We start from the raw sequence: 13,485 nt of genomic DNA, 5'->3' as shown, positions 1-13,485 counted from the left end.
TTTATTGTAGAGATGAGGTCTCGCTTGCCCAGGTGGGTCTCGAACCCGCAGGCTCAGGCAATCCACTCATCTCAGCCTCCCAAAGTCGTGGGATTACAGGCTGAACCACCGAGCCCGGCTAGAAAGTCACATCTTAAAATGACTTAGAGCAGGGTTTCTCAACATTTGCACAGTTGCCATTTTGACCAGTTAATTCTTTGATGTGGAGAGCTGGTCTGTGCATTGTAAGATGTTTAGCAGTCTCCCTGTCTCTACCCAATTGACGCCAGTGGCACACTGCTCAAATAGGAAATGTCTCCAGACATTGCCAAATGACCCCTTGTTCTCTGGAGAACATTGCCCCTGGTTGAGAACCACTGACTTGGAGCCGTGCACCTGTGCCTTAGAAAAAAAGTTCTCAAGCCTCCTCCTTAATAAGAGATACCTGCAGAGCTTTGTGAAAATAAAACAACACCTGCCCAGGCCCTACTGCAGACTATGGAGTCAGAAACTACAAGGAGGAACCTGACAATCTGAATTCTTTACAAACCCCACAGAGGGCTCTGATGACCAGCCAGTTTGAGACATCAAGAGACCCTGTCACGGTCCCTTTGCCAGTGGCTTTGGGTGAGCTTGCCTGTTACATCTCATTCTAAAGATGAATTTACTATCTTCCTGTGCTGTGTCACAGGGTTAGTCATAGGAAAGTGAGCTTGTAGATGAGAAGGCGTTTTGGATTTTACGGGGTGAGTTATAGGCCCTGTCATAGAAGATGCTAGTGTGTCCCAAGAAAACAAGAAGTGTTTGTGTGTTTGGATCAGTTACCTTTTGTGCATGACCTAAAGAGGTCACTTATTTTTTTTCTTTTGCACTCTGTGTCAGGAACTGTGCTAATAATAAGCTCTGCATGAGAATTGACTCACAACTGTTGTATTGCTAACCCCATTCTATAGACGACAGAATCATGGCAGAGAAGGGTTAAAGAGTTGTCCTGAGGTCCTACATCGCTGGTGAGGGCTGGCACTGTAATGTAGCCAGACACTGGTTTCTTGAGCAGTACTCTAGGCCTCTTCTCATAGCAAGAGTGAAGCTCAACCAGACCTTTCAATGTTAGTGCCCAAAATTAGGACATCGTGATGGATTTCACAGAAATCCTTGTGCATGACAATTCTTTTTAGAGGTCCACATCCTTAATTAATGAATTGGCAAGTCAATCATGATCAGGTCACTGATTTGATTATTTAGGGATGTGTGTGGATCTACCAAATACAGAGAGAGTGGCAGGTTATCTTATTATAAAGGTCCTTCCCTCCCTGTTTCTCTGTGGTGGTAGTGTGTAGAGTTAGATAAATTATTACAAGGTTTTCGTCTTTCACACAACCAAATGCAGGCCCAGGACAGCAGCTTCAACATTCTCCTGGTTTTGCACATTAAATCTGTCCAGAACTCCCAAGATTGGGACATTCCCCCGGACTCAAATGTCCAACCAAAAGCAGCAGTCCTTGGCATAATCTTGCTATGTCCTTATATTGGCACGAGAGCTTGGTTTCCAGCTGAATGAACCGAGGGTAGAACTGGGGATGTTAACCATTTTTGCCTCTGCTTTGAATCAGAAAACAGGTTCCTGAATGCCCCCTGGCCCGTCAGTGTCCGCACTCGTCTCCCTCCTCCCCACATTCACCTCACTCAGTCTCCACATTCGTGTGTTCTGTAGCTCACTCACATCCCTGCCTCCCTGTTTGCACTCAGTTGCCACCTTTGTTCATCGTCCTCATTTGAGGCAGACACAGGTCCCAGCATGGACTCACCAAGGCCTCCTTTTGTGGAGCCATAGAAGATTTTAAGACTGTCCCCAAAGGAGGGGAATGTCCATGGATTTCAGAGGCGGAGTATGCAATGATTTGAAGCGGGGATGTCTTGCTTTCTTTGGCTTTCTAATCTGATTTATTTGGCTTGTTTTATTCATAGCCTTGCTTCTGGGTCTGTGAGTCTCTTAAGTGGAAATACAGAATTGCCGGCTATTACAACAGTCATGTCAAGGACTGCTGCTTTTGGTTGGACATTTGAGTCCGGGAGAATGTCCCAATCTTGGAAGTCCTGGACAGATTTATTTTGCAAAACCAGGAGAATGCTGAAGCTGCTGTCCTAAACCTACCTGCATTTGGTTTGTTCACATGGATGTCTGTGGTCAGACTCTGAGTTTGTCCATGTTATCTTCAAATTATCTTGCTTTCTCTTTATTTTGGTGATATACTCTATTTTCATTGTACATGCTTCTAAAATGCCCCCTGCCTGGGATTGTGGTCTGTGGAAAGGAAAGACCTGGCTGCAGGCGGTTGACTGCATTATGATTCCAGGAGTGATCTAGGAAGCCGAACTGAAGCAGGGGCAGAGAAAAAGGCCAACTGAGGTGTGTTATCGTGGTCACTTCTGCAGGCAGAGGGGGCCTAATTCTCCCACTGCCTCAGCGAAGTATACATCATGCCACCCTCGTGGAAGCTGAGTGGGATTGTGTCAGAAGACACAGGGAACTGCCCACTAGGCCTTGGAAGGAACTCTGAGCTGGCCTAGAGGATGTGATATGACACCCAAAGCATCTGCTCTACCTTACTGTTCTCTGCAGACTTTTATGTGACCCCTAGTGGTTACAAAACATCCTCCCCTCCTGTCTTTATTCTGCGATGTTCTTATATTTATTCAGTACTACATCAAGTTATGATGAGGTTGTGTTTAGATGCTTTAAGTTCCCCATTCCTAAGACAGGCAGGATGATAATGGGTATGTAAGCACTAGCATTGCTCTCTCGAGACGGTGTGATTGGTAATCTTTTTAGCTGGCACTACTGATTTAGGGACCGAATCAGTAGCTTACTTATGGGGGGAAAAAAATCTATATTTTATAGGAAGCCTTTGGCATTTTGTGAATCTAATAACATACTTCAGTGTGACTTAATGTTCTAGAATTTTCAGAAACTAGCCCCTCCAGGTGAAAACTTTAGGATTAATCATCAATATGCTTACCCTAAGTTATAATACATTGAGCCTCTTGTATATTGATATTCTTCAAATAATTTTAAATCATTGCTCTTTAAAAAAACTAGCAGCCCAACTCTCTGGATGAATAACGTTTTCTTTTAAAATGTTCTCTTTCTGTTTTATCTTTTTTTCTCTCTCTCTTACTCTGGGAAATGTCAGACCTTCAAAATAGTAGAATGTGTAGGTCACAGAAAAGTTAAAGAAATAAGTAAGATCCAGCTAAAATCATGGTGTTTTATTTCCCCCCTGTCTGACAACTCTGTAGTGATATATGACAGGAAGATTACTCAGTAAGGAACTCAGACTTCTCCTGCTAGCCTACCAGTGGGTAAATAGTACCTGCTTTTCAGTTGTTACAGGTTGGTTATGCAAGTAACCTTAAAACTGCTGATTTAAAATAAAAGTATTTGATGAACCAGAATTCCCATTGTTACATCTAGATTAGAATTTTAGAGTGTCGGGATTTTGGTAATTAAGTCAAAGTGGCAAACTTTCAACATGGGGAAACTTAGAAGTAGAGATATTTTTGTGTTTATCTTTAAATGGATGACAAGGATTTCTGAGTCCCTTTCCAGCTTAGTGACTCCAGCAATACTGCTGGGGGTGGGGGGAGGGGACGGACAGACATAACACTAATAAGGGTAACTGATCTCAAACCAGGTGAAGTAAGGACCAATGGGAGGCCCAAACTTCACTTGTGCAATGACCACTTATGTCTCTAACCCTGAATTGTACCCCACATCTTTAAAATAAAAATAAAAAAATAAATAATAAAAGGAAAGAAAAGGTTTTCTCTCTACTACCAGGGCAAAGAATAATGAAATAAATAATCATAGCAATATAAAAGACAAAAATACACAAAACAGTGTGTTAAAATTGTGTGTTTCAACCAGGCTTGGTGGCTCAGCCTGTAATCCCACGCTTTGGGAGGCTGAAGTGAGTAGATTGCCTGAGCCCGTGGGTTCGAGACCTGCCTGGGCAACTTGGCGAGACCTCATCTCTACAATAAATCAAAAAATCAGCCGGGTGTGGTAGCGTGCGCCTGTAGTTCCAGCTACTTGGAAGGCTGAGGCGGAAGGATCGCCGGAGCCCAGCAGGTCGAGGCTGCGGTGGCCGGGAGCGGCCACTGCACTCCAGTCTGGGCGACAGAGTGAGACTCCAACTCAAAAAAAAAAAAAAATTGTGTGTTTCAATTAACAGATATTCAGATAAAGAAAATTCCAGCTTGTCTATGTTGCAAGCTTCGGATTGGGATTTGAGTCCCCGCTCAGCTATTAACTTGCTTTTTTACCCTGGGTAGGACTTCCCCAATCCTCTATTTCTTCCTAAGCCACCACCCCACCGCCCCCGCCAACTACCGAACCCTGGCCCTTCTAACTTGTCAGATGGGAGAGATGATGCATACTCCATATGGCAGCATTGATGAAAAGCACAGAGAAGTCCAGGAGACTTCTCCGTCAGCCACAAAGTCATACTCATGTGCCACGGGGTGTTTGCCCCAGGGAATTCATCTCCATAGGACTTGGCTGTGAGACTCAGCTTTGAAAAGGTCATGCTATAGTGGGTTTTGCCAGAAGTCCCAGTGATGAAAGAAGACGCCACAGGATTAAATTAGAAATGTTATTTTTAGTACTTCATATATGCCCAGTCTCGTCTTAATAACACGCAGCATTTTAACCATCTTATTTATGTTCCCTGCAGTTCTGCAAGGGGAGTGGTCTTTTTATCATTCCCATTTTTCTTATAAGGGAATTGAGTCTTGGAGAAGGAAATATGAACAGTTGGTCTTGGGTGGAAGCCTCCTCTGTTGCACAGAAACAGTGCTACCATGTACCCAAACCATACCTGTGCTCTCTCACAGTGCAGGACTTGTGGTAGATGTTGCTCAGGAAAACCTGATTAATTTATGCCACCGTGTTTGAGACTTGATAGAGACCGGCATTTCATGTCTTGTGAGGATACAAATAATGGGAAATGTTAAAAGTGATATAAATGGAGAAGACATTTCTAGAAGTTTTCTTTTAAAACATGTTAAAAGTACAACACACAGAAAAGTAGAAAGGAACAAAGTCCCTCTTGTCGCTGTTGTTACTTTATAGTATATTCCTTCCAAAACTTCCCCCCAAATTATATATTTCTAATCTGCATATGTGGGATTTTAAATTCTGCATTTTCATTTAATATTTTATCTTTTGGACACTTTTCTGTTATCGATCAACCAAAAAACATCTTTTAAATGGCACCTGATAGTCAACTGAATTGTTGTATCATGGTTCCTTAAACAGTCCTTTTGTGGTACATTTAAACTTCCCACTTTAAAATATAAATAATGCTGCTGCGAACATTTCTTCTGCAAAAAGCTTTTCCTTTAGGGTTAGATCCTCAGAAGTGGATCAAAGTGAATAAACAATTTAAACCAATTAATTTAAATACAATAATCAAGGTTAGGAACACTGGATAGCAGGTTACTAAAGAAATGATAGAGTATTTTTGTAGGGATTAAAAGAAGTAAAAAATTTAATTAACCAAATCATGCCGAGAAGCCTGTGTCCAGAAAGTACTGAGCTGTCATTTCCTGCAGAGACAGAACAGCAGAGTTGGTGCCTGACGCTTCCACTACAGTGTTACCCTCTCAGTTCCCCATCAAGAAGTGCTGTCTTATTCCCCTCCCCTTTAATCTCAGCAAGCCTATGACTCACTTATAGGCTGCAGAATACTCTGGAGGGACACTGCATGACTTCCCGTGCCTTGCAGCTTCTGCCTGGTTTTCATGGAACACTTGCCTGAGGAAGTTGGCCACCTACCCCCAGGGACGTTGGTTCAGTGCTCTGGTTAACAGTTCCAGCTGACCTCGGCTTTCCAGCCATTCCTACCGTGGGATGAATCATCCTGGTTTTCAGTCCTTGTTACTTTTTTTAGATTCAAAGCCCAGTGAAAGAGAGTGTGATGAGCCCTGCTTGGGTGAGGTGCCTTGGTTCATGGTAGGGTACAGTGACTGTCAGTCCCCCCTCAGGGAGAGTGGAGCCTGAAGGGCGCATGAGGCCCGTTACTAATGAAAGGGGGAATGGACGCAGGTCAAGCCCAGCAGATGTTCACCACAGATACTGCTTGAGTCAGCTTTTGAAAATGCAAATCTAACTGTCTTACTTCATCATTTTCAGAGCTGTCAGGGGCTCTGCATGGTTTTCACAAGAACGTTTATACAATTTAGCTTATTAGCACATGAGGCTCTGAGGGGCTGGGCCTTATCCACCTCTCTACTCAGCCTCCCATCTGGATCCCTCATGCAACCTTTGCTCAGACTTTACGACTTCTTGAAAAAACAACCTCATCCACTTTCAAGGCTTTAAGTGCAGTCTGTGTGCCGATGACTCCTGAGTTTGTCCCCACTGGGATGTTTATCTGAACCTAAACTTGTATTTCCAGTTCCCTTTTCAATGCCGCCACTTGATGTCTAACAGACACATCCCAAAATTACTGTGTCCAAAACTAAATCCCTGATCTTTTCTCCCTCAAAACCTGCATCTCCTGCAGTCTTCCCCATCTCAGGAATGGCAACTCCATCCTTTACTTTTCTCAGGTCCAAAACCTTGAGTCTTTCTTGACTGCTATTTATTTCCTATTGTACATTAACACAAGTTGTCTACTGTACCTTTAGAATACATCCTTGAACAGACCAGAACTCAAAATCAGAATATATCCAACGGCTCACCCACTCAGTGGTAGCATCCTGATCCAAGATGTCACACTCTCACCTCGCCCGGATATTGCAACAGCCTTCTGCCTACTTTCCTTATTTCTGCTCTTGCCAAGTAGCAGTAGTCCCGTTAAAGCAGGCTGGCCGGGTGTGGGGCTCAAGCTTGTAATCTCAGCACTTTGGGAAGACAAGTTAAGAGGATTGCCTGAGCGCTAGGGTTTGAGACCAGCCTGGGCAACTTGGTGAGACTTCGTCTCTGTAATATAACAAAAAATTAGCTGGGCGTGGTAGCACACACCTGTAGTTCCGGCTACTTGGAAGGCTGAGGCAGAAGGATCACCTTAACCCAGCAGGTCAATGCTGGGGTGACTGTGAGTGTGTCACTGCACTCCAGCCTGGGTGACAGAACGAGACTCTGACTCAAAAAAACAAAAAACAAAAAAACCCCAGGCCTCATTATGTTATTTCCAAGTCTGAGCCCCCTAGGGCCTCCCATTTTTGTAAATGCCTGAATGTTTACAACAGCTCTAAGACCTTATATGATCCACCCATCACCCTCTGACTCTACATTCCACCTCCATGACCCTCCCTCTTTCTGCCCTTCAGCCCACTGCCCTCCCTCAATCTCCTTCACCAAGTTTGACCTCAGAGCCTAGAAAGCTCTTCTCCCAAATACCTGCATAGCTTGCTTCCTAGAACAGTGCCTGGCACAAGGTAGGTGTGAGGTGAAAATGTGCAGAGTGATTAAGTTCTGATCATCCTTTAGACCTGTTTCATCTTTCCCTAGGACATGCTTTCACTCCTCCTTACCACGCTAACTTCTTTGGGTTTGTTAAGTCAGCCAAAATCTCAACTTTTCTAGGAAGATTCTTGTGATTTAAATGTCTCCTTTCTCTACTCTTTGAGGAAAAGGATCATGTCTTGTCATTGTATCTAGTGCTTAGCAGACTTCTTGGCAAATGGTGGACCCTTAGTTCATATTTCCCTCAATCTCAACTTTGGCATTGTGTTCAACAGACAGTGTTATGCATACACACAAAACCATGTTAGGGGCTAGAGGGAAGAGCTAGCCTCTGTTCTCCATCTGTTTTTAGCAGATGCTGTTATCACTGTCTTTGGGTACCTGCCTGGATATATTCCATGCCGAGATAGGCAGTTATACATTCAGCAAATGTTTCAGAAAAAATTGAAACTGTGGCAGATATTTGCCCTGATGTTGAAAACAGTTAAATGGTTCACCTTGGAATAACCAACTGGTTTAAGTAGTAGGATTCTAGATGTTCCTATTCTCCAGGGAAACAGATTTACCCTGAGAGTATTTTTGAAATCTTTCAAAAAACCTACTGGTCTATCTCTTAACTCACTGGGTTGAATATACCGAGTATCAGCCAATACCCCTTGAGTTTCACAGGAGCTTGTGGGAGACAGCTCCTCCCCTTACCATGTTTCCCTTGCCCTGATCTAGCATCTTTTCTTCCCAGGGACATTACAGGTACCATTTCCTGGTCTCCCTGTTTCTACCCATGTCTTTCTTAGGTCTGTTCTCAGAAGAACAGCCAGAGTGATCCTTTTTTGAAGGTCAGACTGTGTCATTTCTCAATCCTTCGCTGGTTTCCTGTCCTTCTCAGTCAAAGCACAGGTTGCTAGTATGACTGCAAGGCCCTGCTGGCCACTGGGTTCCAGTCATGCTGGTCTTGTTGCTGTTCATTGAATGTGCTGGGTTCCCTCCTGCTGGGGAGCCTTTGCACTCGCTGTCCTTTCTGCCCAAAGTGTCTTTCCCAGGTGGCTACAGGGCTAACTCTACTGTTTTTTAGGTCTGTAGTCAAATATCTTCTCAATAGAGAGAAGTGTGACTCTTGGACATAAAAGACCACGCCTATATTCTCCTCCTTTATTCTGCTTCGTATTTCTATACATAATATGTTTGTTGTCTATCTCTCCCTGTGGGAGCTCCATGAAAGCAGGCAATTGGTTTATCTCATTCATGCTAACTTCTTGCCCAGGAGCCTAACGTTTTGTTGATTGATTAAAAGAACTTGGACTCTGAGTTTCCAAATGCATTCCCCTCACAGTGTATATTAGAATTAGAGATCCTGGGTAGGGTTTGGCAAGAGTTAGATGGGAGCCATGGGAAAATGGATATTGCATTGCTGTTTCTGGTAGAGAGAAATGGATTGAGAGAAAGAAACAGGAAACAGCCCATCTGACACTTAACCAAATCCCACTGTCCTGTATGATAGCCTAGTTTTCCACCCTAGATTTGTGCTCTCTGGAGACTGGTATAGATTTTGTTTGTCTTAGCCTCAAGTCTTGGCATGTAGAATTTAAAATATGAATGCTAAAGTTTCGAATTTCTTTCTAAAATGCAGTTAGCCTGGTTGAGTAGTCACTGTGGCTGGAGATTGGTTGATGTTAGATGAGAACAAGAGTGAGACCTGGCATGTAAACCTGGGGGACGGGCGGGGGCTGGGGGGGTTAGGGGACTCACTGGAAGAGGGAAATGATGCATTGATTAGTGGGAGTACCAAAGGCATGATACCCCTTTACAAGTTTCCTAGGACAGACCCTGTTAGCCCACAGAAATCTATCTGATCTTGAGGAGTGGTTCTGGACCACTCTGGACCCCTTTGGTAAGCCACTATATTTTCAGCCCAACTGTTAGAGCTGCACTGCCCAATATAGTAGTCACTAACTACATGCAACCATTTGGTTTTGAATTAATTAAAAGTAATTAAAATTGAAATTTCATTTCTTCAGTTGCAGTAGCCATATCTGAAGTGCTCAATGGACACACATGGCGAGTGGCTACCACATTGAATAGCACAGAATAGAGCATCTCTATCATCACTAAAAATGCTATGGGACTGCTCTGCTCTGGAGTCTAATTCTTTAACAGATTCTTTATGTGACTTTTGTCACTAAAGTTGAAGCCAGAAACAATGTCCTATCTCAATGGGATTTCAATTGGTTAGATTCTATACAGCTTATATATTATTACAGACAGAAGCAAAAGGTCATTTGTTGAGGAAGGAGAGGCCTGAGTGGTTGTGTGTTGAGGAAGTTGAGAAAATGGGTAATCTTACTGTGGAGAGAGTATGGACCAATCACCTAGAGAGCTCTGGCCTTCGTGACTCCTCTTGGTCCAAGTCAATCTCGTCCTCCCGTAGTCACAACCGAGACACAATGCAGCAGATGGGTGGTGTTAAAGATAGAGAAGAGAGATGGGAACGTGGAGAGAGAAAAGTGATGGAGATCTGGAGCCTGGAAGAATCAGGGGAGGGAGGTGAAGATGGGTAAGCATATGAAGAGAAGGGGAGGGAACTCCTAAAGTAGGAGAGGAGGAAGGTGTTGATAGTGATAGAATGGGGGTGGGGTGAGGTCTCGAACAAAATGATGCCTGTTTGGCATCACCATTATAGAGAGTGGAGAATGGTTCACAATCATTCTTTGCTCACTTTCTCCTACCTTTTATCCTGCCTCCAAACTGATATTGGTTTGTGGCTTCATTTGAAGTGGCAGAACAAATTGAGGGAAAGAGGGCCTAGCCAGAATAAAACATTAGAAACTGTACATTTGTAAGTACTGTGTTGTATGTTCTCACCACTTGGCTCTTTTATTTTTCATTATTTCCTTCATATTTGAACAATGGTCCAAATCACAAGTGCTTTGGAGACCAGGGTGAAAGATAAGTAAAACAATTACACATTAAACTGTGGGCTGAATTGGTTAATCACCAGGGCTACCTTGTGTTTAGTTCTGTTGGAAATTAGAGACTGATTGGAGAAGGTTCTCTTGCTTGGCGTTTTGATCTGATAGGAAGTAACTTAGAATTGTATGATAGGATGTGGGCTTTATTCCTGTGAGCCACAAGCCTTTGAATGTACAATTGATGAGGGACCAAATTTTCACTCTGACATCATTTTGGATGTGAATGTCTGTCAGTAGGTTTTGCCCTTATAATTTCAGAGGCAAAAATTAATGCTTCTAGGTTATTTAGAGATTTACAATATCATGCACAATTAGTAATTTAGAGCCTTTAGCAGAAAAAAAAGCTGTCTCTAACTACCTTTAATCATTTCTTTAAAGTAACTTTATTTATTTGGATTTTATTAGCCTTCTTTTAGACATTAAATATGTCTGAAGCTGGTGGTTCTTAAACTTGAGTGCACATCAGAGTCAACGGAAGGGCTTATCAAAACACAGATTGCTGAGCCCCTTGCCCAAAGATTCTGATTCAGTAGGTCTGGGGTAGATTCACTCAGAATTTGCTTTTCTACCAAGTTAGGTGATATGGGTGCTGCTGGTTTGTGGACCACACTGTGACAAGCACTGGCCAAATGGGAATTTAAGTTCATTTCCATCTGAGTTGACTGGGGGATTACACTGAAGGGGTTGGGATGGCAGTTCATTTGCCTCTTTTGGACTCTTCAAGTTCTCCTCTGGGGTTTGGGCAGAAAGGAGAAGGAGTCTGTTCTTTCTGGTGACCTGGCTCCTCAATGCCCTTGCTACTTACTGGGCCAGCCTCTTCAGGTGGAAGCCATGGAGTACTGATGGAGGAGTTACCCTTTGCTGCCCACCCATCTCTAGCCCTCCAGACCTGAAAGGAGCTCACACTTGCAGATGCAGAACCAGCCATATTTTCAGTGTTAGCTCCTGACTCAAATTTTCACCACATCCTGGAGATCGCTTGCAGTCCCAGGGTGCTGGTGGTGGTGGTGGTGGTGGTGGTGTGAGCATGTGATGTGGTTGCCCAGAGCTTCAAGTGGCCACTAGGAAGGAGTCCACTGAGTTGGGTTCTTTCTATTCTGGGTGGAGTTCAAACACCTTGAGTGATCTTAGGCAAGCCTGATCCTTTACCTTTCCATTTTGACCATGTGTTTATGAAACATACCTCACTCCCTTCCCATCCATAAAACAGCAAAACAAACAAACAAAAAAAACAAAACCTGGCTCTGGTGAGTGACCTCCAAGGAATTTAGGAGCTGAAGTGTGGAACTCTGAGTGCCTGAGGAGAAAGCTGCTGTGTAAACACAATAAATATATTATTAATAAAACGCTGGAAAATAGCACTGCACCCTCTGCTAATAATAGTGGCTTTAGGCTATTGGAATGGCTCCGACACATGGGCTCCCAGAAGTATTGAGGGAAGGATGAGTGTGGTTGTTGAATTTGCAACACTTTAAAGGAAGATGAAAATGGGCTTTTAAAACATTTTTGAGCATACTCATAGACATATTGGTGAAGAGAGTAGAATTATGATTCTGGGAAATGCAACTTTAATAAACCAAATCACAAATTTCTTTGGATTATCATTATATTTCACAGTTGCTTTACAATGTGGGCTTCTCTGTGAGCATTTGGCTGAAATGCATGAGTCTCTTTCCTCCTCCCATCTCCACTGGTAAATGGTTCATGCCTCCTTAGAGTCCTTGGAGGGAAACCGACAGATCAGTTAGTGATTAATTAATCATTTGATGATTATATCCACTCGACTGTGTATGAAGCACCTGCTACATGCTACTCTCGTCACAGAAATAAAAACCAGCTCCTGTCCTTAAGGAATTTATAATGTATTTTTGATTAAAAACATGTAAGCAAGAGATTATGTAGCAAGATCCTGCATCCTTTATACTTATCTCCTTAAGTAATGTTAACAAAATCCAAATCCTGCAATAATCTGATAAGAGGTGGGTTCTGTGGCATCCCCACCATTCCCTGTCAGAAGTGTAGACATTTGTCCCTTCCTTCCCCCAGAGGAGTATGGACAGGATGACATCCCTCTTGAGGAAGTAGTGACAAATGGCAGATAGAGAGTCTAGCACACAAGTAGTGACTAGACTTGATTTTCAGGGAGAGACAGCTGGTTAGTAAACAAATGCACTACAAGGCGCCTTAGGCATCATGAAATCCCACTCCTTCCTCCCTAGCTGGGATGTCCCTTTCCTCCCTGTCTCTGTTCTAGGGAATGATGAGCTTTTACCTCCTAGTGGAAACTTCCTAGGAATGGGGGCCTCACCTGGGTGTAGGCTAGACATTCTCAGCCTTATGGACATTAGATTTGCCTGGAGAGCTTCTTTTTAAAAATTATTTTATTTTAAAGTTGTGGGATACAATTCAGGATTAAGTATACAAGTGGTCATCGTACAGGTAGAGTTTGGTCCTCCCTTTGGTCCCCACTTTGCCTGGTTTTAGATCAGGTACCCTTATTGATGTTATGTGTCCTCCCCCCCATGCCGGCAGTATCCCGCTTCTGCCAGTCCCTTTCTTGTGGTATCATGGTAAATGTTCAGGGTCCACTTATGAGTGAGAATATGTGGTACTCTGTTCTTTGCTTCTGTGATAGATCACTGAGTATGATAGACTCTAAGTCCATCCAAGTTGCTAAGAAGTTCATATGTTTGTCCTTTTTTATGACTGCGTAATATTCCATTGTGAGTATATACCACATTTTTTTTTTTAACTAGTCCAGTTTCCATGGGCAGCATGAGTGGTTCCATGCTTTTGCTACTGTGAATAGTGCTGCAACAAACATGCACATGCAGGTATCTTTTTTGTAGAATGATTTGAGTTCCTCTGGGTATATTCTGCTTGGGGAGCTTTTAAACAAATGAAGAGGCCTGGGTTGACCCCTGAGGATTCTGATAAAATTGAACTGGAGTGGTCTCTAGGAAAATTTTTGTAAAAAATCTCCAAGTGACTGCAATGTGTCATCAGCATTGAGAAACGCTGAGCTGATTGCTCAATTTACTTTGAAAGGGTGAATCAAAGAGATAG

This window comes from Carlito syrichta, unplaced genomic scaffold, assembly GCF_000164805.1.
Source record: "Carlito syrichta isolate Samal-C Ts95f unplaced genomic scaffold, Tarsius_syrichta-2.0.1 Scaffold312030, whole genome shotgun sequence".
Classification (NCBI taxonomy): Eukaryota; Metazoa; Chordata; class Mammalia; order Primates; family Tarsiidae; genus Carlito; species Carlito syrichta.
Note: the sequence above shows the minus strand (reverse complement) of the source record.